Raw genomic sequence first — 6,000 nt, forward strand, 5'->3', positions numbered from 1 at the left:
TAGGAAAAAGGAGGGCCCAGCTGAAGAGTGGTTGAAGTCTGGCTCTTCTTTCTAGAGTGAAGCCCAGTACTCTGGATGGGGATGAGAATCCAGAGGTTCTAGTGGCACAGTAATGGCAACAGTGTCAGTGGAAACTGCTCTGAGATCTAGACTCCTCATTCAAGAATGAGAAGTAGTCAGACGATAGGGCATTAGACCCCAGGAGCCTGAACTGGCAAGGTAGGGAGGACTCCTGTGGCTGAGTTTCTGGCACAAATTTGGACTTTATTCTAAGCACCCGTGAAGTCTTGGGTAAGCTAAGAATTTGTTTATAGAAAGATATGAGGGGCAGGGGGTAAGGGTGGGTGCTGATATGAAGAAACTGATTAAAAGCACATCAACATGGGACCAGAACGATGGTACAATGGGTAGGTTGTATGCCTTGCATGTGGTCGACCCAGGTTCAATTTCCCAGCATCCCATATGGCCTCCTGAGCACTGCCAGGAGTAATTCCTGAGTGCATCGCCGGGTGTGACCCAAAAAGCTAAAAATAAATAAATAAACCAATAACTCCTTTAGCCCATCCTGTCCCTTAAAAAAATAGCAAAAAAAGGAAAAACACATCAAAGAAGCCCAAGATAAAGTATAGCAAGTAAGGTACTTCTCTAACATATGACAGACCTGGGTTTGAGCCCTGGCACCTCTAAAGAGTGACCTTAGAGCACAGATCCAGGAGTAATCCCTGTGTAGTGCTGGATGTGGCCCCCAAACCCTAGAGAGTTAGAGAGATATATAAAGCAACCAATACCAAATACTCAGAGGAATTCAGGTGCAAGGTGAAAGTGGCCTGAACTTAAGCATAACTACAGAGAAAAGAGGGAGGAAATGGACCTGTTCTTTGGGGTCAGGTATGCTGGAGGTGGAGAAAGTGCAAGTGACCTCCACAAGGTGGATACATCAGGGCACTCATTTGAACCTTGCACGTGCCTGTAATCAAGGGTCACCCTGACTCAGGCACCCTCTTATACAAGAATGCCCCTAAAGAGAAACCTACTTTATCAAAGGAATTTGACAATTAGAACGTAGCCTTGGCTGCTTTGGGTGCTATACTTAAAAAAAAAAAAAAGTAAATTTTGAGATCAGCATTGGGAAAGGGGTCAGGGATCAAAAGAAGGTTCCCAGGTTCTCTGCTGCTACCCTCTGGCATGAACTAGAACAGGCAAAACACTAGCAAATCACAAGAGCCCTCTGACATTGTAGATGTCAAAGGCTGGTTAACTGTCTGCAGGGGCCCATTCATGCAGGGGGAAGATTTGAAGTGGGGAAAGAAACAAGAGGTCCTAGGGAAATTCCCATCCCTTCCCAACCTTTTGTACTTCTCAGTTCCAGAAATTCACTGTTTCGACAGCCTGCCGACAACCCCGTGTCTCAGACTAGTGTTGGGGTGTGCTATAATGATACTCCTTAAGCACACCTGTGTTCACAGCACTCCTCCCAAACCAGGGGCGCTGACATTTCAGCACCCTTCTTTCAGCCTGATGTTAAATTATAGTAGAGTCTGTACATCTGAACTGTGACACCTATATGTACTAAGACCTCAAAATTCTATGTGGCCCATTGTCACAGCATAAAGATACAAACTTGAGAGGACTGTCACTTGCAAGTCTGGGTTACAGAACTGAAAATGGCAAACCAGAGAGAGGACTGAAGGGTTAAAGTGATAGCCTTGCACACAGCTGACCCCAGTTCAACCCCTGGCACCCTATAGGACACCACAAGTCCTGCCAGGAGTAAGCACGAAAAAGACAAAAGAAAGCATCAAGCTAGGCTTGAATTTTACAGGCAGGAGAGACTCAATCAGAATATTCATGTGTCTTGTGCTTTCATCTTCAGCGCACTGGGTTTCTTCCTTAGAGAGTTGGCAGAAGACTGACTTCCAATAAAGAATTCTGCTTTCCCCCTAATTAATGTAGGCTTTTTCTGTTTTGGCTTTCATATTTAAATTTTTAAGACAAGCATAATAGTGATATTTAAAAACTTTATAAAATAGAACTAGGGGACAAATCGAAAGTCAGAAATAGTTTCATTATCTTATGCCCTCCTCCACCCCATGTGCACATAAAATAGGTGTTGAGGACCTAGAAGATTCTGAATACACGAAGATGAAAAAGACACAGCCCTTGGCCTAGGAAGTTCATGATTTAGTGACATCAAGCCTTTTCAGCTCTGTCTGGTATGTCTGTGATAACAAGATTAGAGGCATGCCTGTAGAAGGTCACTTGACCATCCGTGGGCTGGGGGAAGGAAGGGAAAGTGGGTAGTGAGAGCATAAAGGGTGGACTGGAAATTATGGGACTCGGATAAGCATTCAACACACTGTAGCACTATAGCACTGTCCTCCCACTGTTCATCTATTTGCTCGAGCAGGCACCAGTAACATCTCCATTGTGAAACTTGTTACTGTTTTGGGCATATCAAATACACTATGGGGAGCTTGCCAGGCTCTGTCTTGTGGGCAGGATACTCTTGGTAGCTTGCCGGGCTCTCTGAGAGGGGCAGAGGAATTGTATCCAGGTCAGCCGCATGCAAGGCAAACACTCTGCCTGCTGTGTTATCACTCGAGCCCCATTCAACACAATCACCAAATAATCAGATTAATGTATTCCTTTCAAAAGTTCAAACAAGAAGTGCTGGAGCCATGGTACAGCAGGAAGGACACTTGCCTTGCACTTGGCTGACCTGGGTTCAATCCCCCACGTTATATATGGTCCCCTGGTGCACTGCCAGGAATGAGTCTTAAGTGCAAAGCTGGAATTGACCCCTGAGCACTGCCCAGAGTGGCCCCTAAAACAAAGAAACAAAAAAGTTTAAATGAAAAGTGCGTAGCTCTCAGAGGTCCCAGTGCCAGATGGTGAGCACCACAGAGCTTCCACCAACCATGATCAAAATAACAGCAAAAGGGAAAGGGTAAATAAAATAAAAGCTTAAAGAGTATGAGTAGAAAGGAAAACTCTCCCCTCCACTCCTCCACTCCACCTCACTCTCTCCGTCCCAGCCTGCCTCTCCCTGCCCTACCTCCCTACCCCACCCCATTCCCTCTGTTGCCACATTAGTAGGAATATGGATCACTGTCACTGTCCTCCCCTTGTTCATCGATTTGCTCAAGTAGGCATCAGTAACATTGTGAGACTCGTTACTGTGTTTGGCATATCAAATATGTCACAGGTAGCTTGCCAGGCTTTGCCATGTGGGCGAGATACTCTCGGTAGCTTGCCGGGCTCTCCAAGAGGGGTCGAGGAATCGAACTTGGGTTGGCTGTGTGGGCCACGTGCAAGGCAAATGCCCTACCCCTGAGTTATTGCTCCAACCCAGCAATATGGGTATCTCCAGTTTTCTTAAAGTTTCAGTTACTCTATTACCTTTTCACAAAAGGCCACATTAGTGCCTATTTCTGCTCTTGAAAAACAATTTAAAGAGGATCTTTGCTTTTAAGACAAAATGTGAGAAGCAAAAATAACTTTCAGCATTTATTTTATAGCAGCTGTTCCCCGGCACCCCATATGGTCCCCTGAGCATCACCAGGACTAATCCCTGAGCACAGAGCCAGGAGTAAGCTCTGAACACCACCAGGTCTAGCCTCCAAACCAAATATGTATGACCACTGTGTTAGAAGCCATAGAAGAACATCTCTTTTTAGCAATCTTGAAATATTATTTGCTATACCATTAGTATTTGCTCTACTATTGTGCGATATAGCAAACTATAGATTGGCAATCTGAGAGACAAATCTAGGTTTTTAAATTGAGTTTTAGGGAACAGAGTCAGACTCATTCATTTACATCTCATCTCTGGCTGCTTTGGGCAATAACAGCAGAGTTGAATGACTGCCATGCAGACCAAATGACCTGCAAAGTCCCAAATAATTACTCTCTGGCTCCTTACTGAAAGAAGTATGCCAACTCATACTTTATAGGTACTGTAACTTGTTTAACTAGTCAATCTGCAAATTATGTTGGTATTCTTTTGGTTGCAAGATTTACAAGGTTAATTTTAGCTTATTTCAGCAAAATCAGGGAAAGAGTGAACTTATGGAGATAAAAGATTGGAGCATAGCTAGCTGGAGATGGAGACTGCATGATCAGTTTGAAGATCACTGTTGCCATCTCTTCATCAACCTCTTTGTGCATGAGTTGGTTTCACTCCACCAACAGACTCTTTATATTCTTTATATTAAGCAAGAGAAGAGAGCCCCTGTCAACCGCAAGATTTAAAACCCCTCTGCAAAGAGCTTCTCTGTACAGTCTCTGAGCTCTCGGGAAGGACTTGGGATGGCTCTGTTGGAAGCAGGGGCCATGCCTCTGGATCTATCACTAGATCCAAAGGTAAAATGCTATAGGTAACTAGGTGTCTGGATGGAGGAAGGCGCTTTTATTAACAGGAGTTCCCCAGAAAAATGAGTCGATAGAGCACACCGAGATATAAAGACATAGACGTTATGAGGGTCTGGTTTCGAAGACAATGAGGCTAAGAAGTTCCATGACTGCACATGAAAGCTAAATGTGTGTTGCAAGTCTACAATTACAGGTCAGAGAACTCAGGAAACTCAGTTAAAGACACACAGAATGAGTTCAAAGTCCTAACAGCCAGGCTTACAGCTGTCCAGGGCAGGAGAAGATAGCTGATTTAGCTCAAGAGCAGAGACATTCACCCCACTCTGCTTTTTTATTCTATTCAGCCTCTCCACAGGTTGAATGATGCCCGTCAACACTTGGGAAGGAGCTCTTCTCTCCGATTCAAATGCTGACCTTTTCAAGGAACATCTTCAAAACACTCCCAGAAATAATCCTTTACTGGCTATCTGGGCAACCCTGAGTCCAGTTAGGGTGACATGTGAAATAAACCATCAAACTGCAGGCTTGTGATTGGCAGCTTCATCGCACTAAATCACAGGAAGTGGTGGCTTATGATGGCTTTCTATTTGCCTTTTTATACAATTGCAGGAGTATTTCTTGTAATTTAAGGCAAATTGCTTTCCAAGAGTAATTTATTAATTTACTTGCTTAGTATATGAAATAGTCTCTTCTCTACACACAAACAAACCCTAAGTATCCTTAAGAGTCTCAGAAAATGTTGCCAAAGAGCTAGTGCAAAGGACTTGTGTGCATGCATTGCAGGCAGAAGCTGGAGCCCCTCACTGCACAGTTCTCTAAGTACCTCCAGGAATGATCTCCAATTGTCCAGCAACTTCTAAGCACCAACGGGCCGTGGGCCCAAAACAAAACCTAAAGTGTTGTCCAAGCTAATGAAGATAAAAGGACTTTAAAAATTATTTTGAGAAGGGTGGTAGTTATAGTTTAGTTGGCAGGGTGCTTGCTAAGCCCGCAGACAGCCCTGGTTCAACTACTGGCACTGGCACCCTATAAAGTCCCTTGAGATGACCAGGAGTGATCCCTGAGCAGAGGCAGGGTTCAATCCTTGAACACTGCTGGGTGTGGGCCCAAAACAAAACAAAACAAAACAAAATTTTGAGAGAATTCCTCTATTAACCTAAAGAGGTAAACCAAGGCAAGCTTGAATGACCAGAAATTGGTTTGTTCAGGAATAGCATAGCAATCACTGTTCTAGACATTCAAGTTACAGGAAGGCCAGTTAAAGTTTGGAAAGAGTATGAAAACTGGGGCTTTCAGCTAAGCCCAAGCAGAAAGTTCACTGGTTTGGGGCTGAAGCTATAGTACAGTGAGTAGGACGTTTGCCTTGCACACAGCTGACCTGGATTCGATTTCCAGCATCCCATATGGTCCCCTGAGCACCACCAGGAATAATTTCTGAGTGTAGATCCAGGAATAACCCCTGTGCATTGCCAGGTGTGACCCAAAAAGAAAAAAAAAGTTTATTGGCTTCAGATGGGGAGAGATTCTTGGCAGGTGTTTATAGGTCAGGATCCGAGTCTCCATTTTCTGTCACTCAGGTCACTGTCACTGTCACTGTTATCCCGTTGTTCATTGATTTGCTTGAGTGGG

The sequence above is a fragment of the Sorex fumeus genome, unplaced genomic scaffold (assembly GCF_029834395.1).
Source record: "Sorex fumeus unplaced genomic scaffold, SorFum_2.1 ptg000026l, whole genome shotgun sequence".
In the NCBI taxonomy this organism is placed as follows: Eukaryota; Metazoa; Chordata; class Mammalia; order Eulipotyphla; family Soricidae; genus Sorex; species Sorex fumeus.